Below are 26,150 nucleotides of genomic sequence, written 5' to 3'. Positions count from 1 at the left end.
TAAATAATTTAGACAATGAAATGTAGAATTAAATTCAAATTTGTTGAAAAAGAAAGCCAAAATTGGTGGCATCACAATTCCAGACTCCAAGCTCTATTACAAAGCTGTAATCATCCAGACAGTATGGTACTGGCACAAAAACAGACACATAGATCAATGGAACAGAATAGAGAACCCAGAAATGGACCCTTAACTCTGTGGTCAACTAATCTTCAACAAAGCGGAAAAGAATGTCCAGTAGGAAAAAAGACAGTCTCTTCAACAAATGGTGTTGGGAAAACTGTATAGCCACATGCAAAATATGACCATCTTAAATCTTATAACCAAAAATTATTTTTCAAAGAGTAAATTTACTTTACAAGGCTCATTCAGACTTTACTAGGCTTTCACTAATAACTTCAAGATAATGAAAGTTAATCATAGACATGCTAAATTTCTTACTTTGAAGTTTTTTTTTTGCTCCATGTCATTTATCTAATTTCTAGATAAAGGTCTATGGTTGAGAGCATAGACTCAACTATATCTTTAGAAGCATTTTCCCTCTGGTGAAGTTCAATTAGCTGTTGAAGTATTACTGTCTCTAGGAATTAACATTTTTTACCAGAACAATTAAAGTAACTTGAGGGGCACCTGGGTTAGGTGTCCAACTCTTTTTTTTTTTTTTTTAAGATTTTATTTATTTGACAGACAGAGATCACAAGTAGGCAGAGAGGCAGGCAGAGAGAGAGGGGGGAGGAAGCAGGCTCCCTGCTGAGCAGAGAGCCCAATGCAGGGCTCGATCCCAGGAACCTGGGGTCATGACCTGAGCCTAAGGCAGAGGCTTAACCCACTGAGCCACCCAGGTGCCCCAGGTGTCCAACTCTTGATTTTGGCTCAGGACATGATCTCAAGCCCCACATCTGGCTTGGTGCTAAGCATGGAGCCTGCTTAAGATTCTCTCTCTCCCTCTCTTTGCCCCATCCCTGCTCATGCTTGGTCTCTTTATCTCTCTCTCAATAAATAAATAAAATCTTTAAAGTGACTTGAGAATAGGACAGTTAAATGTAAGTGTGTCTACCAGGCTCATCTCCCAAGATAAGAAAGAATAAAACTTAGGTCAATTATATCTCAGGAATATTTTTGTTGTTGTTGTTTGTTTTTTTGTTTTTGTTTTTTTGGTTTTTTTTAAAGATTTTATTTATTTATTTGACAGAGAGAAACTACAAGTACACTGAGAGGCAGGCAGAGAGAGAGAGAGAGAGAGAAGGAAGCAGGCTCCCTGCTGAGCAGAGAGCCCGTTGCGGGACTCGATCCCAGGACCCTGAGATCATGACCTGAGCCGAAGGCAGCGGCTTAACCCACTGAGCCACCCAGGCGCCCTCAGGAATATTTTTTAAAAAAATTTTTTAAAAATCTTTTTTAAATGCCCTTTATCAATCTTCACAGACTGGAAAAAAGAGAAAAGTGTACTTTGGAAAAGCTGACATTATTTTCCTTCCCACATTATTTATTTACCTTTATACTGTAGGATTTAAAGAGATAAAATACTGCAAATAAAATAACATTTAAACAAAATATTTGCCACATTCTCAAGCTAAACATATCCCCTTCCCTTCCTCCATCATCTCTTTTTACTTTTACAGTGTAGCCTCTAAAAGTCACAATGTGTTATATATTCATAGTAGTATACCTTAGGATGAATGCTTTGATTTCAGCTTCAGAAAAAAAAAAGAAGAAAAAATCAAGCAATAGAATTTTGATAATAAAACACATTTCCTTAAATTTTATTCCAATCCTATTTAGATTTAACACAATTTTGCAAAGGATTTATACCTCACAAAAATATGTTTATATATGTTTGAGGTGAAAGTGGCAAAGTTTGAAACATAAGAAAAATAAAAGGTATTCTGAGTCTGAAAGACTATCTCACATTAGAACATTAGATTAAAGCTAAAATGTCTGTTATATCTTGATCAGAGGTAACCTTTCCTTACAAGTACCCAGAATTACCAACATTACACATAAAAACTTCACTATGCTATTCTCTCTGTTTCATTGCCTTAGTCATTAAATTGGGGTTGTTAAAAAAAAATTCATTCATTTGCTTCAAACACCTCTTCCTTCTTTTTCTTGAGTTAATCAAGAATTACCAATGTTACGCTGCCTGTAGATCAGTGATTAAAAACTGCTTAGTTTTTGCTAATTGCTAATTGAATTTTATTCCTGTGTACTTTGTGCTGATCACTAAATTCTATATGCAAGTTAAATCTTTACCTTATATCCGTAGGAAAGTGAGAAAGAAAAGAGCCCCAAGAGTGCCCCTTAAAAAATAGACTCATACCAAGACATACCAGTGCAAAATTTTGGTACACTGGAAATGGTGTTCTAGAAAGAAAATAACATGTTACATAACAAGAATCAAAAATGAAAATTGTTGTATACTTCTCATTGGAATAGAGAAAGTTCAAAGCTATTTGCAGTTCACCTTCAAAATTCTGAAGAAAAATTACTTCCAACCTAAAATTCTATACCAAGAAAATGTTTAATCAAGATTTAGGGTAGGATAAATAAACGTTAGCCAGGCAAACTCTAAGAAATATATTTCCCATGTTCTCTTTGCTCAAGAAGATACTGAAAGCTGAATTCTTTAAAATGAGAGAACAAACCAAGAAAGAACTGATAAACCAAAAACAGTATTTCCAACCTAACAGAGAGATGAAAATAATAACCGTGATGCTCATGAAGAGATCTCGGACAAAAAATGCAGGCATAAAGGATAACTCATCCATAGTGGATCATGACAGAGGTTTTGTGAAGACTCCATTAGGAAGATGAAAATGATGGAATATCTGATATGTCTGAACACTGTGAAAGATTTAGATAAATTGTGAAAAGTTTGGATGGGAGTCATTGATAAATACATGGAAAGTTAAGCAAATAAGAAAAGACAATTATTAGTTCTAAACAAATAGAGTTAAGCAGCAAAAGAAGAGTAATCATGATTTCCCTTCCTGGCTCAGCTGGGAATATTGTTTAAATTATATTTGTAGAGTCACTCCGGCTCCCAATAGTTATTGTTTCCGTGGTGTATCTGTTTTCTATTATTTTCTATTATTTTACATTCAACATATTTGTATCTTTGTGAGGGTGCCTCTTTACATAGCACATGATTGGATTTTTTGGAACCATTCCACCAACCTTTGTCTTTTGAGCAGAATATTTAATATATTTACAGTTAATGTAACTACTGGTAAGGTAGGATTTATGTCTATCATTTTGATATTTGTCTTTTATGTCTTCTTTGTTCCTTTATTCTTCCACTACTACCTTTATTTTGTATCTTAAATAGATTTTTTTAGTATACCATTTTATTCACTTATTTATTTTATTATTACTTTGAGTTATTTTATTCATGGTTGCCTTCAAGACTCCAATAAACAACTTAATCTAATTTGGATAAATACCGATTGAATTTTTTTAAGTTTCTCCATGCTCTTTTCTTTATTATCAAGTTTTTAATTTTAACTCCAATACAGTTAACATATGGTGTTATATTGATTTCAAGTATACAATACGTTGACTCAACAGTTCTAAACATTATTCAGTGTTCATCACGATAAGTGTGCTTTTAATCCCCATCATTTATTTCACACATCTCCCTACCCATTGTACCTCTGGTAACCCTCAGTTTGTTCTCTATGCTTAAAAATCTGTTTGTCTCTTTTTTTTTTCTTTTGCATGTTTAAGTTTCATATATGGACTTTGATCAAAATATAGTTACCTTTCCTGAGTGACTTATTTTGCTTAGCCTTATATCCTCTAGATCCATCTATGTTGTTGCAAATGGCAAGATTACATTCTTCTTTATGGCTAAATAATATTCCATCATATATATATACCACAACTTTATCTAGTCACCATTTGATAAATACCTGGACTTCTTCCATAGTTTGGCTATTGTAAACAATGCTGCAATGAACATAGGGGTGCATAAATCCTTTCAAATTAGTGTTTTTGTATTTTGTATTTTGGGGGTAAATACCCCAAATCCAGTGTCATTACTGGATTGTAGGGTAGCTCTATTTTTAACTCCATACTGTTTTCCACAGTGGCTGCACCAATTTGCATTCCTACCAACTGTGCACCAGTGTTCCTATTTCTTTGTATCCTTGCCAACACTTGTTTTTTCTTGTAGTTCTGAAGTTAGCCATTCTGACAGTGTGAAGTGATATCTCATTATGGTTTTGATTTGCATTTTCCTGGTGATGATTGATGTCAAGCATTTTCTCATGAATCTGTTGACCATCTGGATGTCTTCTTGGAGAAATGTTAATGTCTTCTGCTCATTTTTAATTGGATTATTTGGTTGTTGGCTATTGAGTTGTATAAATTCTTTATAAAATTTAGATACTAATCCTTTATTGGATCTGTCATTTGCAAATATCTTCTCCCATTCAGTAGGTTGTCTTTTACTTCTGTTGATTGTTTCTTTTGCTGTGCAGTAGAAAGTAACAATAGTTTATATTTGCTTTTATTTCCATTGCTTCAGGAGACATACCAAGAAAAATGCTCCTATGGCTGATGTCAGACATATTATTGCCTGTGCTCTCTTCCAGGATTTTTATGGCTTCATATCTCACATTTAGGCCTTTAATCCTTTTTGAGTTTATTTTTGTATATGGTGAGATAAAGTGGTCCAGTTTCATTCTTTTGCATATAGCTATCCAGTTTTCACCATGGCGTTTCTTGAAGACATTGTCCTTTTCCCATCATTCCTCCTTTAACTGACCATATAACTGTGGGTTTATATCTGGGTTTTCTATTCTGTTCCATTGATCTATGTGTCTATTTTTATGCCAGTACCATACTTTTTTGATTAGTATAGCTTTGTAAGATAATTTGAAGTTTAGAACTGTAAAACATCCAGTATTGTTTTTCTTTTTCAAGATTGCTTTGACTATTTGGAGTCTTTTGTGGTTCCATAAAAATTTTAGGATTGTTTGTTCTAGTTCTATGAAAAACGGTGTTGGAATTTTGATAGGGAGTGCACTAAATCTGTAGAGTGCTCTGGGTAGCATAGGTATTTTAACAATACTTTTTCCTCTAAACCATAAGCATGAACTGTCTTTCCATTTCTTTGTGTCATCTCAAATACCAATTTACCTTTAATAGTACATAAAAACTTTGCTCAAATATAGTTCTGTTCCCTTCTCCCTTCTCTGTGCTTTTCTTATATAAATTACATTTTTATACCTTTTAATCTGAAGATGTTTCTGGTCATTCCTTCTTCAAATATTCCCTCTGCCTCTTTATTCTCCTCCTCTTCTACTGAAACTCCCATTATACATATGTTAGATGTTCGATGGTGTCCCACAGGTCTCTTGGAATCTATTAATTTTTCTTCCTTTTTTCTTATTCCTTAGACTAATCTCAACTGATTTATCTACAAGTTCATTGATTCTTTCTTCTGCAAAATCAAATCTGCTGTTGAGCCCCTCTGGTGAATTTTTCATTCCATTTATTATACTTCTCAACTCCAAAATTTCTATTTAGATCTTTTTATAATTTCTTTTTTAAAAAAAGATGTTATTTATTTGACAGATGGAGATCACAAGCAGGCAGAGAGGCAGGTAGAGAGAGAGGGGGAAACAGGCTCCCTGCCAAGCAGAGAGTCCAATGTGGGACCCAATCCTAGGACCCTGAGATCATGACCAGTTGAAGGCAGAGGCTCACCCAGGTGCTCATAGATCTTTTTATAATTTCTATCCCTTTGTTGATAGTCTTTATTTGACAAGACATCATTCTCAGACTTTCTTTGAATTCCTTAGGCATGATTTCCTTTGGTTCTTTGAACATACTCATAATAGATGATTGAAAGTCTTTGTCTTGTAGTTCAACATTGGGTTTTTTTCTCTTTTTTCTTAAGATTTTATTTATACTTATTTTTGTGTGTGAGAGAGAGTGTGCACATATTAGTGGGAGGAGGAATAGAGGGAGAAGCAGAATCCCTGCTGAGTAGGGAGCCCAGTGCAGAATTCAATCCCAGGACCCTGGGATCATGACCTGAGCGGAAGGCAGAACACTTAACAGACTGAGTGACCCAGGTTCTCAACATCTGGGTTTTTTCAAGGACTATTTCTATTAACTGTTTTCACCCCCACTGTGTATATAGCCATACTTTCTGGGTTTTGTTTTTGGGGTTTCTTTTGTTTTGTTTTGGTTTGGTTTTGCACACCTCATAATTTTAATTGAAATGTGGACATTTTAAAAAATATAATGTGGCAATTCTGGAAGTCAGGTACCTACCCCTGCCATGGCTTACTATGATTGCTGAATTTTGTTTTGCTCTTTTTTCTTGTTTTTAGAGACTTTACTGGACCAATTCTGTGAAGTCCATATGCCTTGTCCCTGTTCTTTTTTGTTACTTCTATCTTTCCTTGGTTGTCTTTGTAGTCAGCTAATGTTTGAACACAGTTTTTCTAAATGTCTTCCACTTTTTGCCTAAGGTCTGTATATATTAGAGCTCTGACAGTTAACCATTCTGCCGTAGGCTTCACTTCCTGATTGCACAGAGGCTCTTGGTTAGACAGAAATGGGAAATAAGGGTGTTCTCAGGTTTCTTTCCAGACATGCATGTAGTCCTGCACAGGCATGGCCCTCTAGATTCCCAGAGATATGTTGGAACTTTTCAAATTCCCCTGTCAGCATCTCATTTCCCAGATATTCTTTTACAGTCTTTTGGCCATCATTTTGTTTATCCTAGGCTCCGGTAGATTTGAGGTTAAACAGTTTCCTGTGATTGTTCCCCCCACCCATGATTGTTTTTGATAAACACCCTTAGAATAGGGCTTTTCCACTGAAAAACTTGTAAGTCTACTCAAATAATAGCATGTCCTATGAACAAGAATTTTCTATCAAATTCCGGACATGTCAAATAGTGGCAATTCTTTGGGGATGGAACATTTTAAGGATCTTCAAAGCTGGACAGCCCTTTCCCTGTCTGCTAGACTGCTGGTTGACAAGGCTACTGTGGAGCTGGTAAGAGAAGGATGGGAAAAGGGCAAATTAAAATGCTCACTATTTGTATCAAGTTTCAGGAGTGTTTCTTGAAACACTCCTTGGATTCTTTCAAATTAATTTTCAAAGTTCTGAAAAAGTTGATTTTTTTCCTGTGCTCTCATTGCTCTTATGGAGGAGGGAATTTTCAGAGGTTCTTAACTCCACCATTCTGGAAATCCCACTCCCCAAAAGTGTTTAAATGATAAGGTAAACGCTGATTGTTGTTTTAACCAAAATTATATTGTATTGGCAGGATGGGGGGAAGGGGATAAATGTTTGAAGGGTGCTTTCATGTGATACAAATAGGGGTAGAGAGAAAACTCAATCTTTATCTTCTTCAGTGGGAAGTTAAGAGAAAATGCCCCAAACAAAAAAATCAGAAGCTGGCATTTCAATAACATTACATTAAGAGACAATGCAAGTAAATAATAAACTGATCAGCTTAAGTCTTTCTCTCCCCAGCTGCTTGAACCTCAGCTGCTGTCATGAATGACACAGTAACTATCCAGGCCACGAAATTCATGACTAACTGGCTACTCAGCAGAAGTAGTAGAAAATCAATAATGTTCATCACACCAAAAAGGGACAAGACCTAAGACAGAAATTCAGGAAAAACTTGCTAAAATGTACAAGACCACATCAGATGTCATCTTTGTATTTGGAGTCAGAACCTATTCTGGTGGTGGCAAGACAACTGGCTTTGGCATGATTTATGATTCCTTGGATTATGCAAAAAAAAAAAAAAAAAAATATATATATATATATATATATATATATGGGGTGCCTGGGTGGCTCAGTGGGTTAAGCCTCTGCCTTCGGCTCAGGTCATGATCTCAGGGTCCTGGGATTGAGCCCCGCATCAGGCTCTGCTCAGTAGGGAATCTGCTTTCCCCTCTCTCCCTGCTTGCCTCTCTGCCTACTTGTGATCTCTCTCTGTCAAATAAATAAATAAAATATTACAAAAATAATAACCCCAAACATAGACTTGCAAGGCATGGCCTGTATGAGAAGAAAAAGATCTCAAGAAACAGCAAAAGAAACACAAGAACAGAACGAAGAAAGCCAGAGGGACTGCAAAGGCCAATGCTGATGCTGGCAAAAAGTGAGCTGGGGATTGGACAAAAGGAGGAGTAACTGCAGTGACTTTATCTGGTGATTGTGTAGCTTTTTCATGAGAGGATTAATAAACCAATAGCTTTTAATAAATAAATACATATATACATACATACATAAATTAAGTAATCGGCTTAAAAAGGTAAAAGTGGTAGCATTTTCTGAGAGGCAACAAAGAGGGTAGGATGCAGGTATGAAATAGATCACCAGCAGTCTGCTTGATGCTTGTGATGATGCTTCAGTTAGATCATGTGACACCAACTCCATTCTTAGAGGCCACAGAGAGATTTTGATGATGATGGAGAAGCTCCTGTTGAGCTACATGGCAAGAATCATGTCACTGTGCCAACCTGTCTATGCCACTTCTAAGAACTGGGGCAGTGTTTAGTTCTGATTCCTTGTGTTGCACACAAGAGCAACGCCAAAGTTCCTGGCCTCATGCCTTGGGGGAAGGACTCTCTCACCTCCTTTTCCTGGACTCATTCATCTCTGTTGCCAATGAAGTGCAAAAATCCACTGGATCTACTTAGCACTCACCTGCCCTCGGAAGCTTACAGCTTGGTAGCACTTGCAAAGCACAGTTTGCTAGTAGGCAGGTGCCATTAGCAAAGAACCATTCATTGGCTGACTGTGTGCACTGTGGCTTAAAGCTTGACTGTTACCACTGCATGCCTAGATCCTGGCTTCTCCAGCAGCTGCCTGAACAAACTAGATGGCACAATATGGAAAGGCTGAGGCATTTATATTCAGTAGAGTCAACTGCTGCACTTAGTATGAAGCCAAGACCAGCTAGGTAATGAATACCCTGTTATTTGTTCCCCAAGTTTCCTTCACTTTTCTCTCACTACTAGATTCCTGGGATCACACCCCAAAATATATACAGAATGAAAGCTTTTCCCTTGAACTCTATTATCTAGGGATCCCAAGCAAGGATTTTTCTTAACATATCTATAAAGGTATTTTTCTTTTTGACTAGGTGCATACATACTGTTTATTAAAATAGAATCTTATAGGAAGAAAAAAATGGAAGAGAGAAAAAAAGATACTAGAGAATGTGCTGCATCTATATGAGAAAGTAAACAAAGAAAAGAGATATTTCATCCAAAAAACATGGAATTCATCAAAAGAGAAGTCCTAGAATGGTAACTGAGGTATGGATCCAGAGCAGAGCAAGAAAACAGAGGTTAATAGGAGGGAGGTCAGGACTATGACTTTCTAAACTGTGTACATTTACTACTTTGGTTACATTTAAAATTAATTAAAAGGTATAGATACTTTTCAGATGTTTCATTTCTGAACTATGTGGTACATTCCTAGAACTGGACAGCAGCATGCAAAAAACAAGACAAGTAGCCAAGAGAGAGCCATAGGGAGCAAGGCCTTTACACAAGGAGAAGCAGAGCGGCATGCAGTATGTCAACTTTACCTGGAGCAAAACTATCACCAGGTTCAGGATTAACTATGGACTGGAGGTGCTTGGACAGATTAGAAATTGATGGGTGGTGTCTCAAGGCTCAGACAGTGAAGACTGAGATAGACTAAGTTGCCACAAAACACTGAGATGGATCAGACAGTTTCCCAGGCAAATGGTTTGAGTGCTAGAAAGTCAGTGATCTAATGAAGATTAATAATGGATCAAGAATTTAGGCAAGGAATCAAACAACAGGAGTAGAACACGTTTGAGAAAAAACAAGCAAGCAAAACAAAATTTGACATTCTAAAGACATTTGACTCAGGTCAGGGACTATTTCTGAACATAAGAACCAGCTGCCTTTATTATCTACCTTGAAGCTTTCAGCTGGAGTCCTTGAGGGTAGGTTAGATCTCTAGACTGGAGTGGGGAATGAGGAAGCAGAATTTCTGGGGTAATATAAATCATATCTTAGTGATGTATGTCATAAACTTTCAATAAAATGGCACAGTTAACATTTTATGTGTTTGATAAATTGAAGCTGGTATTCCTTCCATCTCCAGAAGTGTATAAGTCACTATTTTGAGCCAGAAGGAATAAAAAACCCCATTTTCTTCTGGGATATTTTTCTAGAACTGATGGCCTCTACAACAATAATCAAAATTGCTTCCCCACATAGTTTTATAAGGTACACAGTGGAGGGTGGCAAATCTTTGTCTAAACTAAATCACCCCTTCTGGGTGTGAATGTTATTCCTATGCAGCAGCAGAGAAATAATCTCCATTGTGACTTCTCTCCTCTCACTCCAATTCATTCTTCCATGGAAATGACTGGTCAGAAACGGGATCTCAGACCAACTGTCCAAATTCATGGGGAAAAAAGAAAGATGTTAATTTAACTAAATTATTAAGAATTTAAGTCTTAATTACATCTCTAGAACATTCTAGAACTCTACCAGGAACCAGGCTATAAGATAAACAGGGCACAGTGACTACCCTCAAGGAGCTCACATTCTAGTGAAGAATGGAGGCAAGATTACAACCCTTTTCCCCACTTTAATTAGTGCTCTGATTAGGACAAGGGCATAATGTTATGGAATCCCTCTGGGGAGTACCTAAACTAATCTTAAGGATAGGAAAGCTTTTTGGAGTAAAGATTTAATTCAAAAGGATTATTGAAATCAGGGGTAGTTGAATGTGGCCATATGGAGAATACATAGATTATAAGATCTGAAAGGTCATGCAAAACAATGTTTTTTTCTTTTTATAGGAAGGGAGAGAAAAGCTAGAGGGAATCAGGTATGGGAGAGTGGGATGAGTAGGTATCATCAGATAATTATCAGGGAAGGTCTTTTCTTGCAGTCTGCTGATCATCTGGAGAGGTTGTTAAGGAGGGCTGTTCTGCCCTAAAGCCCAAGTGTGGGGCAAAGTTCAGAAACCTAGAAGAAGAAGAGATGCCTGACACAGTTTGTCAAGTGAAGCATTTTGTCCAGATTGGCCCGTAGGAACAAAGAGTTCACCCAAACATTTAAGAGGCAAAGAACGGAATGGGACTGTCTGTGTCTGGCCTTGTCGTAAGTAAACAAGGAGGGCATCAATAAGTCTTATTTAAGAAGGAGAAGAGTGACTCTTTGCTGTAAGCCCTTTCCTGGAGCACAAAAGAACTGGAATTGGGGGACTTACTAATTGTAGATTTTTCTAATAGCATAAGGCTCAGGTAAATTTCAGTATTATCAATATCTACACTGATACTATTAAGCAAATCAAGGGGGCATTTGAGATGCAGGAACAGCTGTGAAGCAGAATAAACATGGTATATTCAAGGAATATGAGGAATTGGTGAAGTTGGCCTTGGAAACAGGAGACTGGAGTCTACTGAAGCAATTCAGCAAAAAATGTTCACTTGAATTGGGGAGTGATAGTCAAGTACCCAGATAAACGTTAGCCTGTGAGACAGAGTAAAGCTGTTGTAAAGGGAAATCTAGGCAGTGTGAGCTATTAAACTACCAAAGATTTACTAAGGAAGATGTGCATCTCAGTTGAGAAAGCAATCAAAAGAGTAATCAGATCAAGAGGGTGGACACTCAGTTGGATCTGAGATAAGGTATCAGATCCTTATATGAAGGCCAAGAGGCAGAACTACATAAAACAGAACTACTTTTTGGGCAATGATTTTTTGGATATGATTGCTAAAGCACAGGAAACAAAACAAAAAATAGACAAATGGTTAAAAGCCTTCTGCAAAGGAAATAATCAACAGAGTGAAAAGGCAAACTACTGAATGGGGGAAAATACTTGTAAACCATACATCTGGTAAGGTGTTAAAATCCAAAATAGATAAGGAACTCACATAGTTCAAGAGCAAAAAACTAATAACCCATTTAAAAAGTGGGCAAAAAAGATGAATAGACATTTCTCAAAAGAAGACACACAAATGTTCAACAGGTATATGGAAGATAGTTCAACATTACTAGTTATCAGGGAAATGTAAATCAAAACCACAATGAGGTATCACCTCATATCCATTAGATTGGGTACTATCAAAAAGACAAAAGAGGGACGCCTGGGTGGCTCAGTTGGTTGAGCAGCTGCCTTCAGCTCAGGTCATGATCCCAGAGTCCTGGGATCGAGTCCCACATCGGGCTCCTTGCTCTGCAGGGAGCCTGCTTCTCTCTCTGACTCTGCCTTCCACTCTGTCTGCCTGTGCTCGCTCTCACTCTCTCCCTTACAAATAAATAAATAAAATCTTAAAAAAAAAAAAGACAAAAGAACTGAATGTTGGCAAGGATTTGAAGAAATAGGAATCCTGTTCACTGTCGGTAGTAATGAAAATTACTACCAACATTATGGAGAACCGTATGGAGGTTCCTCAAAAAATTAAATATAAAACTACCATATGATCAAGCAATCTACTTCTAGGCATAGATCCAAAGAAAATAAAATCAATAGCCAGAGAGATATGATCTGCAGTGTCATGTTCATTGTAGTATTATTCACAGTAGCCATGATATAGAAATAAACTAAATGTCCACCAACAGATGAATGGATAAATAAACTGTGGTCTATACATACTATGGAATATTATTTAACCTGAAAAAAAAAATGAAATCTGGTCATTTGTGACCATAAGAATGAATCTGTAGGATATTGTAATAGGTGAAATAAGCCAAACACAGAAAGACAAATACCGTATGTAGAGTCTAAAAAGTTGAAGTTACGGAAGCAGACAGTAGAACGATGGTTGTGAGGGAGGGGTAGGGGCAATTGGGGACATGTTAGCCAAAGGGTACTAAGTTTCTGTTATACAGGATGAGTAAGTTCTGGAGATCTAACTCACGCCATAATGACTATCGTTACTAATTACTATATTGTCACTTGAAATTTGCTGAGATCTTAAATGTTCTCACCACACACATAAAAACAATAATCTGAATTGATGGATATGTTAATTAGCTTGATTGTGCTAATCATTTCACAAAGTATACATATACTGAAACATCAAGCTGTATGCTATAAATATACATAATTTTTATTTGTCAGTTATACCTCAATAAAGCTGGAAAATAAATTTTTAAAATGTTAAAGACTTATTTTAAGCTAATGAGATGACTGTGAACCCACTGTAATATGATATACTTCACCACCATGTTCACATTTTCAGTATCGATAGCTTTGAATTAAGTAGTACATTTATTGCTAGTCACATTTAAAGACTTAGCTAAGTTAATATATCCAGTACTAATCCAGAGCTTTAAGTATATCACTCATGCTAGAGGCCCATGACTCAAAGGTATATTCCCATTCCCATCCCCAGGCATGGTTGCCAGAGCAATTTTCCTAAATACCATACCCAAGAAATGAAACTTCATCTTCCTAGAAGTTCCATAAAACCAAGACCACTTTCCTTCCAGACAACAAATAAAATGAATTATTTGTCAAAATCAAAATGTTGACATATTTTTGTCAACAAAAAATATGTAAGCCAGCAGAGTTTCTTGGGGCATGGGCTTGGTTTTGTTTTGTTTTTTTTACTGTTTGTACGGATGAAATCAATTGGGAAACTATCACTTCTCTTATCATTAGATAGCTTTTGCATATGTTATAAGTCATAATATTAATCTTTTTAGTAGACCTTCTCTCTTCCATTCATCAATTCCACAATTACTAAGTAACTTTGATGTGCCAGGAAATGTGCTGTGTTCCAAGAATAACAAAATGATTAAGACAAGGCTCTATTCTCAAGGTAATGAAAAGGATAAGCATCCAGGTAGTTACAAGATGTGTACGTACCACATACTAATTTACAAACTAAGATGTGAGCTCTTTCATTCCCTGAAATCTCATTCAGCGCCCAGCTTGTTTTTGTATGGCTGGGAAGTTAAGAATGTTCTTTACATTTTTAAAGGTTTCTAAATAAAGAAAACAAAGAAGACAAAATAGACTCCTTATATGCCTACAAAGGCTAAAATATTTACTAACTGGCTGTTACAGAAAAGTTTGTTGACCTCTGCTCTTGACCAGTGATTCTTAAAGGAAGGTTTTCCTCAATTATTTGTGAACTTTGTCTTTTTTTAAATACACATGCTGGATGGGATCCTGGCATTGGTATTTTTACTAGAATCGGGTGATTCGCATATGTACTGTGTTTGAGAAGCTTTGCCCTATGCACTTTGCCTACGACAGTTTCCAGAACACTGACCTGGATTTAGAGAGACTCTCAGTAAGGACTTCTTTCATTAACATGGCTTACCCAACATACCACAGAAAGCCTTTTACCTTATTTCACATGCCTAAGTGGAATAGCCCCTACCTCTTATATAATAACATTTTAAATTAACACTGTTCTTTGAAAGGCAGAAAACACATTCACATCTATTATATAATTTGATCTTAATTATGGCCTAGAATTACTACTTTACAGATAAAAAACCTAAGGTTTAGAGAAGTCAAGTGCTCAAGGTCATATAGGGGTTTGGATTCCTACTTCATTGTTCTTTCTCAACATTGTCTCTACTTACTTTTTCTGATTCTCCATTGAAATAGACTACACAGTCTATTCTTACTACCCAGTAGCAAAATTTCATTACATTCCATAAATCTGTTAGCTAAAGAACGTAATTCCTGTTTAACTTGAGAGCCTGTATGTCTTAAGGCAGACTTGTGTTACAATAATTCCTCTAATTTGCAAGCACTTTTTCACATATATTATGTACTTGAAATAAACTAGAAGCTAACTCCTACTCGGGTATAAATGGAGAAAAAAGTATCCCTCTAGAGCATTATTCAACATAAAGCTCATGAAATAATTTGCAGAAGCACAAGGTTCATCCCGCCTAAGCAAATTAAACAATTTTGTTAACCCTGATGTCTTTTGTTAGAAGTGAAATTTATGATAACTGTATTGGCTCTGCACTCCATAGCACCCAGAAGTCTTTGTTTGCTCTCAGCTAGAGCTATTTATACCCCAGGATATTGATATTCTTCTACTTAATCAAAAAATAGTTCAACTAAAAATAAATATAAATGCCACATTCTTTTGAATATGCAAGGAAAAAACAAAGGCAAAATAATCAAAGAATTATTTACAAACATTTTGGATATATTCTTACTTCATTCTTTCCACAAGTCTTTTGTTTTTGACCGATAATTATATTCAGAAAACGTCAGAAGATAGATAACTCAAACATATCCCTTATTAGATTGTGTGTCAGTTTCATTGGTAATACTGATGTTAGAAATGAAAGCGTAACACATCTTAACCCCATATTGGCATAACTTGGAAGGATATTTAATGCTGCTATACAGGAAGCATCATGATATCCATGTTGTCGTCCAAGGTGGGAAAGGGAGGGAGGGTTCAGTTAGGAATAAATTTAGAAATTCATGCCAAAGCGGAGAATGGAAAATAGAATTCTGTAACATTCACTGTATGCAGAACACAAAGGCAACTGAACAAAGGATTCTGAGTATACTTTAAAAAAAAAAGACTTCATTTCTTAAGAGTTTCATGTTTATAGAAAATTGTGCAAAAGTATACACCTCCCCTCCCTTTGCTGTTTCCCCTAACATTGACACCTGCAATGGGATGGTACATCTATCACGACTGCTAGACCTATACTGATAGATTACAGAGCATAGTTTTAGAGACAACAAGTTCAAGTTGTGTAAATCAAAAGAAAAGCTATTTGGGGCTAATAATTAATAATGGGCCTTTTGAAAAGAATATTGGAGGAAGTGAAGTATTAACAAGAGTTTACTAATTCAAAGGTAAGAGAACAAGACTGGCTTTTCTGGGGGCTTTGAAGAAAGAAGGTTCTTCACTTTTCTGTGGTAGCTTCCAAGAGTTAGCCTTCTCCTTCTACAGTCATTTTGCCACCACAAGAGAAACTAACTTTAAATGAAGATATTGTAGAAGACAGAGGAGAGAGAGCAACAAAATAAAACAAACTCTGTTGTGATATTCTTGAGTCATTGAATCAAACCAGTCCTGAAGCCCACTCTATATTACTTTACAATTGGATGAAGTAAATCCTCTTTACTATTGAAGCTAGTTCGATTTTTATTGCTTGCAACATAAAGAATTAAAATGATGTGATAATTATACTTAAGATAACCACAGAGTGTGTTATTTTTCTTCAGTGTTCCCACCAAACACTGTTATGGATGGATATCCAGATCAAGTGAGTGTTTACCTGACTGCTTATAATCAAGCTGCTGCAAACTGGTGGTAAACTAAGTAAACTGCAACTCATGCACCAACATTTCTTCCCTAATCATTTTCATTTCTGCCTGGGAGCAGCTGCCCATGTACATGGCTGTTAACTGCTCTGGGAAAGATCGCTGTGCCTGAAGAAACATTAGGAGTATGACCAAAGGCCCAATATGCAAGGATATTTTGAAAACTCTTTACCCCAATTACCCTCACAAAGGCAAGAAAGAAGAGAGCTCACTGCCTAAATAATTCAGTATGAAAAGTCGAGGTGGGCACATACAGTGTGATATTCTTTTTTGTACAGTTAAAAATAAAATAAAAACATCATCTTAACTAGTATCTACAAATGCATTAAAACATACAAAGGAAAGCAAAGGAACTATGAAAGAGAAGGTAAAAAGATAGCTATCTCACTTTGGAGATGAGTTGGTAGAGAACCACCAGCTTAATTATAGGTTTTCATCACAGTCCCAACGTCCATGTTGAGGTCTTTGCAGATGCTTACCACATTATTAAAAAAACAAAACACAAATTAAACAATAAAGTTTCAAAAAACTACAGGGTAAATTCATATAAAATATATTAATATTTTTTGTTTCCCTCCTGGAATTAAACAATTTCAGAAAATAAGCTCATTAGGGGTGTCTGGGTGGCTCAGTTGGTTAAGCATCTGCCTTTGGCTCAGGTCATGATCCCAGGGTCCTGGGATGGAGTTCAGAATCCAGCTCCTGGCTCAGCGGGGAGCCTGCTTCTCCCTCTTCCTCTGTCTGACACTTCCCCTGCTTGTGTACTCTCTCTCTCTCTCTGACAAATAAATAAAATCTTTAAAAAGAAAAGAAGCCCCATTAAAAGGCCTAAGTAGGAGACCTGTTTCCAAAAACTTTTCAAATGAGTTAAGGATCCTTCTTTCTTTGATCTGCCAATTTGCTGAAGTTTGAATGGGACAGGTAATGGCAAATAAAGTTAGATTAGTCAAATCAAATCTCCTGCTTTCTTCCCTGCTCTCTTGTCCCCCAGGATGCCTAGCAATAGATTTTCAATGGCTGTATGAGAGTGCTCAGGCTGCCATGACAAAAGACTATAGACGGAGTGGCTTAAACAGCAGAAATATATTTTCTCACAGTTCTGGAGGCTGAGAAGTCCAAGAACAGGGTGTCAGCATGTTTGGTTTGTGGTGAGCACTTTATTTTTACCCTGCAGACAGTGTCCTCACATGGAGGGGAGCTAGAGCTCTCTGGTGTCCTCCAGATACCACTCCTATGAGATCAGGGCCTCCACTCTCGGACCTCATTTAAACTGGATTACTTCCGTAACGGACCTCTCTACAAATACAGACACATTTGGGGTTCGGGTTTCAACAAATAAATGTTGGTGGGACACAAACATGCAGTCTTTAAGAGTGACTATTTCCCTAAAAGTCTTTTTTTGTTTCCTCCTTGGCAAAATTACTTATCTAGTTATCTTAGTCCTTTAAGTTACAATTATATATAGCTTTTTCATATTTTCATATACAAAGGCAGAGAACGTTTTGAGAACAGCAGATTATTCAAAATGGAGAATATGCTTAGGTGTCTCTGCCAATCTGGCCACCCCTGGAGCTGGTGCATAGACATTGCTGTTGGTGGATAGAACACTCTGCCCAGGTATAGACAGCATCTAAGAGGCAAAGAGCCAAAAAAAGCAATATGATTTACAAAAAAGCCATAACCACAAACCAAACTCCCCTTATCCACACTTCTAAATACATTATTGATTATGAAATACCCTTTCAGCCACATCTCCATGTGATAGTAATCACTGTCCATAGTATTTTCTTTTAGTGTAATAACTACACATGTACATTTTTATATATGCACAAACACACACACTTAATTTGTTTCAGAAATCATCTTTTCTCTTCAACTAATCATTCCTTTTCTGGCACCAAAATACCCAAGCCTTTTTATATGGTACGCAGGATCAAACAAGTGTTCCAAATTTGGGGTGGTAAAAACCCAGTTTTTAGAGTTGTAATAAAATCCCATGCATGAATATTCATAAAGTAACTTCACGTATTTTAGGCAAACAAATGGCAAACTTCGGACTTAATCTTTTGACATCCAAGTGTGAAAATTACTCTCTCTGTTTCATTTGGGAAATAGCTACTGTTCCTCTAAAGCTAACTTTTAATTTATCAATGGTGACGCCATTTTTCTATTCTGAATTAAGAATAAAATTATTGAACAAGAAACAGATTCTTGAGCGCCTGGGTGGCTCAGTGGGTTAAAGCCTCTGTCTTCAGCTCAGTTCATGATCCCAGGGTCCTGGGATGGAGCCACATAGGCCTCTCTGCTCAGCAGGGAGCTTGCTTCCTCCTCTCTCTCTCTCTGCCTGCTTCTCTGCCTACTTGAGATCTCCTGTCAAATAAATAAATAAAAATCTTAAAAAAAAAAAAAAAGAAGAAGAAGAAGAAGCAGATTCTTGCTGAGAAACATAGGATGTACAGGAAAAACCTGTGTGTTATGACTTGGTTTAACAACTAAACACTAACACAGTTTCAACAATAACTCTCATTAGGGGACTTTCTTTTGAAATATGTAAGAGGGGTATGGGTATTCTCTTCTTCATTTATCATTTGAGTTTGTTATTTCATTTAAAAAATATTTACAGTTCAGGTACATTTGAATCCTTTAAAATTAGTATTTGAGAATGACAGTAAAAACTCAATTAAATTAAGTCTATTTTCTCACATGGGGCCTGCAAATTTCAAAGTCCTAGCATGAATATGAGAACTTCAAATTGAGAGAACTGTTCTAGATATGTACCGAAGAAAATCTAAAGTCCTTTTCAGCGTATCTAGTTAATAGATGTGAACAAGAGACTCAGACCTGCAGTGCATGAATGGGGAAAGCGGCTTGTGCAGGGTACGCGCACAGCATCACCGAAGGTCTTAGGGGTCAGAAATGGAATTTTAAAATCACTCCACTGCTTCACAAGGAACCTGTGTAAAGAATAAAGTCAGTCCCGTGTGCTCTGAGGCTAGGGAGCGACTTAACAACCTGGTGGCAACTGCCTTCAAAAGCTGTGCAGAAATGCTCCCGTCCTCTTATGTATTCCAAGGCTGGGGCATGGCATCTCCACCTACTGATCCTCAATTTTGATGAAAATACAACCAAAGGACTTGGCTTGCCCTGAAACTGGTTTCTTTGGGTGGCCTCTGAGGTTAGAGTGGAAGGTTAAAGAAGCTCCAAGTCTAGACACCAATAAATAATGACCTGGGCCTCACAAGTCAGCATTTTTGCAAACTGCAGCAGGCTATCTTTGGTTCCGTAAGCCAGCTACAACTCCAGGCATCCTTAGTTTATGGAAATTGTAATAACCTCACCTCTAATGGACTTTTTAGAAATGCTGAAATGAATAGCAGGATGATGTTTAAGGAGGTCAACTCTTTAACTATGGAGGATCCTTTTTGTGCCTAACTGGTCAATTAATAATTCTAAATGTTATACACAAAAAGTGTTTTAGAGAGGTTCTCCTTTACTAATACTATTTGTGTCCTACAGATGTTCAAATGCTTTGCTGAGACTACACCGTAACAGTTGGCTTTTCAGAGGAGGTCAAGTAGAAATATCTGAAAATTTTCAGTGATTAACAAATCAAAGCCATTAAAGATTTTGGTTGTTTTTGTGGATTTCTTGCTTTCTAGGATTAGTATTAAATGGAAAGAATAAGATCTTGTTTAACTTGGAAAGACCAAAATAATCTGATATGGACTGACTAAGGACAAAGTTTTTAGATACATCCAAATGTGCTGAAAATAAGATTAAGAGGAAGAATTGAAATTTCTTAAAAGGAGGAAAAAAATTCTATTTGCCCGGTAGTGATTATAAAATTATGCTCACAGCAAAAATTTCAGGAAATGTAACATCTCATAAGAGTAACCATTAGTTACTGGTAAAATGAATAGTATAATCTAGTTGCTGGCAAAGGAGGCTCAAGCAGCTGATATTTTCATGGGAAACTACTCATTTCTGGATTACAATTGAGTTTGGAGAGACCTTTGAAAAAGCAAAGTGCTTTCAACCATGCCTTGGTGTGTTATTTTGATTAAAAAAGTAGCCCCTCAGGTAAAATTTAAGTACATTTTCCAAAAAAGTCATGTTATATGTTTTCTAGAAAATTCAAACAATTGCTCAGAAGTACACTCATCAGTATTAGCAATTATTAGTAATAATGGCGATTAAATATATTTATATGAACAATGAGCATAATTATTTCCCTTTAAAATTTACTTTGTAATCAAGCAAGCACACTCTCCACCTGATAAACTGTGCACTGGTGAGCGAACATTTTTTCATTTAATATCCTTATTCGCATTTTTCTTGATGCTTATTTGTATATTTCTATTGATATAATAGTTTGCAAGAAAAAGAGCTCATGTCTGTGCCTGAAGGTGGAATCTTATGAATATGCAAATAATGTTTTGATGTGATGAAGTTTTTCTTTGGAATGGAACTGTGCCTCTTAAGTTATATCCAATATTAGCCATAGCTTAGGAAGGACATAAAGCACATGAAGACTTGAGTTTTTAAAGAAAAAGTTTCTGAGAAATACTTGCTTTCGAGTTATAAATTGCTACATTGTTAAATTTGGTCTTCTTAATTTAGGTTAATGCTTTGTTATGAAAAAAATAACTGCCATTTAATTTTTATTGTATAGAAGAATAGTGACCCAGTAATATGCAAAGATGTATGGATTATCAACCTTGTATGTTATAGTGCACTTTTTAAAATGCAGATTCTGGGGAGCACCTTTTAAGACTTTTAATTTAGTGATATGATGTGTCCAGATGGTTTTTAAATGTTCCTTTGATGAACTCTGTAGAATGAACTAGCTTTTCATAATATCTTATGCTATAAAGATATTCTACGGATATTTAATTTAAACCCTAGACAAAAATTGTGCACACAAACCTATGGAAATATTAGGTTGGGGACATAACAAGATAGCAGCCTTGACTTCTGACACTGTATCAGCCTCTCAACAGGCTGTGTGCTTTCTATTCAGGGTTATATTGGTCCTCAGTCCGAACAGCAAATCAATGGTTCTCAAACTTTGCTCAGTAGTGTCAAAATTGTAGTGTCACCCTTTAAACAGTAGTGTCAAAACTATATCAAAAACACCCGGAATCTTGATAAGAATACAAAGGCTTAAGTCCTATCTTAATTTAATGAGCACACATTACTGTGTTCTTTTTTGGCTACCTGAGATCCTGATACCAAATTTTGGGAACCATTACACTAAAGGAATCTTTAAAGAAAGTATTAGGATAACAAAAGGAAGCCTATGATCGAAATCAACCAGTTCTATAATATTTGAAGTATAGCTATAGTGAAATAAACTAATATATTTAAAGAAAGAAAAGCGTTAAAATTTTACGAGGGAACAATGAAGGTGTCTCTTTTGTTCTCACTTTATGAATTTGGAAAGATTGCCTTCTGAGTTTTAAACTAATACAAATTTACAATTTAAGAAAGAGATCAGGCCATTTTAAGTAATCTAAGATACTATGTCTTCAAGGGAGACCAAGATTTGAAACATTCTGAACACACTGGAACATTCTGAAAACACTGATCGGGATAAATTTGAATATGACTATAACAAAAAACATAAAACGTTGTCACTCATATTTCACTCCTTCGAAGGAAAGACTGGGTTAAAAAGAAAAGTGGATGAAAGAAGATACTCAAATAGCAGACACATAAGATGCTCGACATCACTTGTATCTATGGAAATGCAAATTAAACAGCAGTGAGTTACCACTACACACCTATTAGAATGGTTAAAATTAAAAAACCTGACAGTGTCAATTGCTGGTGAGGGTGTGGACCAGGAATTCGCAATGCAAAATGGCAGTCACTTCAGAAAACAGTTTGGTAGCTAAATCATGCTAAACATGGTCTTGCCATATAATTCAGTATATCATGCTTCTTACTCAACTGACATGAAAATTTATGTTCATACAAATATCTGTACGTGACTGTTTATTCCATAATCACAAGTTGAAGGCACCAAGATATCCTTCAATAGGTAACAAAATGGAATACTATTTAACAGTGAAAAGAAACAAGCTATTAAGCCATGCAAAGACAAAGATGAATCTTAAGTGCTAAGTGAAAGAATTCATTCTGAAAAGGCTACATGTATGATTCTGCAACATTCTGGAAAAGGCTAAACTATTCAAACGTTGAAAAGTTCAGTGGTTGCCAGCAGTTTTGGAGGAAGGATTGTTTATTAAGAAAAGCACAAGGGGAATTTTAAGGTAGTGAAACTCTTCTGCATACTACAGTAATGGTAGCTATGTGACACAATGCATTTGTCGAAACCCACAAAACTTTACAGCACAAAGAGTGAACCTTAACGTGTGCAAATTTTAAAATACCATTCAGGAGGTCAGGGGATCCCACCACAAAATATAGAGCATGATGTAAGAATCTAATATTATATACTTTCACTAAAGGCAGTTGGGGAATAAGTTGCAGATCTAAGATCTTAGAGCAGAGCTTGTAAAACCGAAGACAAAAACAACTGTGCATAAGCACTATATTCTAGTTGATCAAGTTGTTCTCTATGGGGGTATGGGTTAAAATTATGAAACCAGTATACATGTATACTGGATTGAAAAATTAAGTAAATGGATGATCATTGGTGGGAGCCAGGTTTCTCAACATTGGACTGGGTGGGAAGTTACAGATTAGTAAGGAGAAAAGGCTAGAATGATCCATACTGTAATAGATTAGAGCTGGCAACTTTAATATGAACTCATGTTTAGTATATTCTAGATACAGACGGATACATATAGAGATATTTATAGATATGTAAATATACACAGGTTAGTATACACATATTTATTTCCTTGCTCTGTTAGCTAAAAGAACTTAGAAGCAAGGACACTGCAGCAGAAATGAGCACATGTAGAAATCAGATCTTGGTTTCTAATACCATTCTAATAAAAAGAAGCAAGGCTCCTTGCAGAAATGGTCAATTCCAGAACTGGGGCAGGAAATACAGAATGAATTTAGAGTATCTTATAGTGCTAAAAGCAAGGAATTGCTGAAAAAACAAAAGTAGATCCAGAAAATCATAATAAGCATATGTCAAGTAACACAAAAGCCAAATGAAAGAACTCTCAATGGCCAAACTGGAAAAATGTGAGCAACTAAAAACAAATACATAAATAATAAGTAGGAGGAAAAAACTAAGCCTCTTGTGCAAAGTTCCAGTAATTTCTACAGATGCTGATCCTTTAAGGAGGTGGAGCTCGGCACCCCAAATTTTAAGTGTGGGCTAGGTATAGTGACTTCCTTACCAAGAGTTGAGTATGGAAAGGGGGAAAAAGAGTAACTTTGACAAATACCTCCTTAGCCAGATGATCAAGGGCAGCATCAACAGGGATGAGTTATACTGATATAGCCGTACCTAACCTTGATAGGATGGGATGAGAATGACACTTCACTTCGATGGTCTTCTTCCCCAAAACCCATAATCCCAGTCTAATCATGAGAAAAATAACAAATTCCAACTGACAGACATTCTACAAAATGCCTGACCAGTATTCCATAAAATTGAAGATGTCACTGAATCCAAGGAAAGTCTAAAAACCTGTCACAACCAACAAGAACCTAAGGAGATGTGGCAACTAAATGCAATGTGTTATTCTGAAACAGAAAAAGGGCCTTAGACAAAAACTAACGAAATCTTTAAAAAAAAATTTTTAAGATTTTTATTTATTTATTAAAACATTTTTAAAGACTTTATTTATTTATTTGACAGAGAGAGAGAGAGCACAAGGAGGGGGAGCAAGAGAGGGAGAAGCAGGCTCCTGGCTGAGCAGGGAGCCCAATGTGGGGCTCAATTCCAGGACCTGAGCCAAAGGCAGATGCTTAACTAACTGAGCCACCCAGGAGCCCCTGGACCTCATCAAAATTTAAAACTCTTGTGCTAAAAACAATCCCATCACAAAAATGAAAAGACAAGCCACTATACATATATATATATATGTATTTTTTCATTCTTTAAAATTTTGGGAGGTAGTTTCTTCTAAGAGACCAAAATACTCCCAAAATTAAGTGGGTGACTCTGTTTTACTTAATTATTTGTTGAAGTAATCTCTATCCCTAACATGTGGCTCCAATTTACAACCAGAAGATCAAGAGTTGCATGCTTTAATGACTGAGACAGCCAAGGGTCCCAGGAATTCTTAATAAAGTATGGACTTTGGTTAATAATGTGGTATCAATATATGTTTATAAAAAATAAAAAATTAAAAAAAATAAATAATGTGGTATCAATATTTGTTCATTAATTATATGAACTTTTACCTCATAAAGGTAAAATGTCAGTAATTAAGAAAATTTGGTGTGGGGTATCTGGGGATTCTCTATTTCTATCTTTACAACTCTTTTTGTAAATACAAAACAGTTCAAAAATAAAAAGTTTATATATTTAATAAGAGCGTGGGTTCTGGAAGAAAAAAAATAAAAATAAAACAGCAATAATTAGATCTTCCTCATATCTACTTTTACTAAATGTTTGGGGAGCCTGAGGAGTGAACGGTGCAGATAACTTCATATTGAATTTTCACATTCCACTCAGTCTTTCTGACTGGCCATCTTCTTTTTTCTCCCTTACTTTATTCTCTGCTGTCTCTCCATCCACAAATTCCTGTTCATTTTCAGGGCAAAGGCATTTAATTATACTGCTGTATCTTTGTTGCCTGCTAATCTCTGACCTCAGAGTTTCATTTCCATCTTAAAAAGACACTACACTGGCCAAGGCAACTCTATTGCCTCACAGGCTTCTTTACCTTTTCCTAGCTGCCTACAAGGCCTACTCCAACCAATACACTATGTAAATGCACCCTTTCTTCTGATTACCTTCAACACATTTATACATTTATTTTATATTAATTATATTTCTGTGATGTCTTGAGATTATAGTCTACTTTTATTTCTTGGACAGCAATGCACTGAATCATTTGTCTTCTGTTTATTCATTTATAAAAATTTACTTCTAAGTACTGTATCTTTAATTTTGAAATCGTTTTTCAATTAGACGATAACTAAAACTAAAACGAACATATTTCCATTTTATTTATTTCAAATAGGAAGCTCTGCCTTAGGAGGGGTTCTTCAATATATATGCTCTCAAGGGTCAGAAATTAGATCCCTTATTCCAGGTAAAAAGCCAGTTTCTTCATTAGTCCTCCTTTATTAGTCTTCATGGGATACAGCAACAAAAGGACTCAAATTTTCTTAAAGAATATACTCAAACTTGCTTAAATACAACATCTCTTTTTTATGTAACAGTCCAGGGCAGCTGCTCAGAATGGCAGGAATAGCTCTACTACATGCATTTATGCAGGGCCCTAGGCTACTTCCACCTTCTGGATCCACCTTCTGGATCCTCTATCCTCTAGTGCCTCCTCATCTGCATCCAGACGGCAAAAGAGAAAAGTGCCTGGTGAAGCATGAACCTGACCAGGGAGTGGTGGTATATATTTCTTCCATTCAAGTTCCATGTGCAAACCTGTCTGCATGATGCCACTAGAAATGTAGTCTTTCTTTTTTCCCAAGAGGAAAGAAGAATAGTAGACATCTAGCTGTCTCCTCTACACACAGGCAATACTCTCTTAAGCTTGGAGACATTTATTCAGTAGAGACCAGAGCTGGATGGTTACGAGGTCCCCATAGTTGAGAATGTGATCAAAATCAACAGGGTTGTGGAGATCCTCTACTGATGAGTTCCAGTTAGACATTTCTCAGAAAGACTGGAAGACTTTGATACCACATTTGCCATGTCATTCATTATTAAAGAAAGGAAAGACTATCTTGGATTC

General features: G+C 36.2%; 2 pseudogenes across 2 annotated transcripts in view; one reads left to right on the top strand and one right to left on the bottom strand.

The window, feature by feature from the left end:
* Nucleotides 1-26,150, bottom strand: part of LOC309860848 (elongation factor 1-alpha 1 pseudogene) — a 424,877-nt pseudogene that overhangs the window by 299,256 nt on the left and 99,471 nt on the right. The window lies entirely within an intron of this gene.
* Nucleotides 7,524-8,144, top strand: LOC309860880 (small ribosomal subunit protein eS24-like; annotated as a pseudogene). The gene is made up of 2 exons: nucleotides 7,524-7,793; nucleotides 8,022-8,144. The product of its transcript is annotated as a small ribosomal subunit protein eS24-like (transcript).

Source organism: Mustela nivalis (genome assembly GCF_964662115.1).
Source record: "Mustela nivalis genome assembly, chromosome: 3".
NCBI lineage: Eukaryota > Metazoa > Chordata > Mammalia > Carnivora > Mustelidae > Mustela > Mustela nivalis.
The sequence above is the reverse complement of the archived record's forward strand: the minus strand, read 5'-3'. Positions and strand labels throughout refer to the sequence as shown.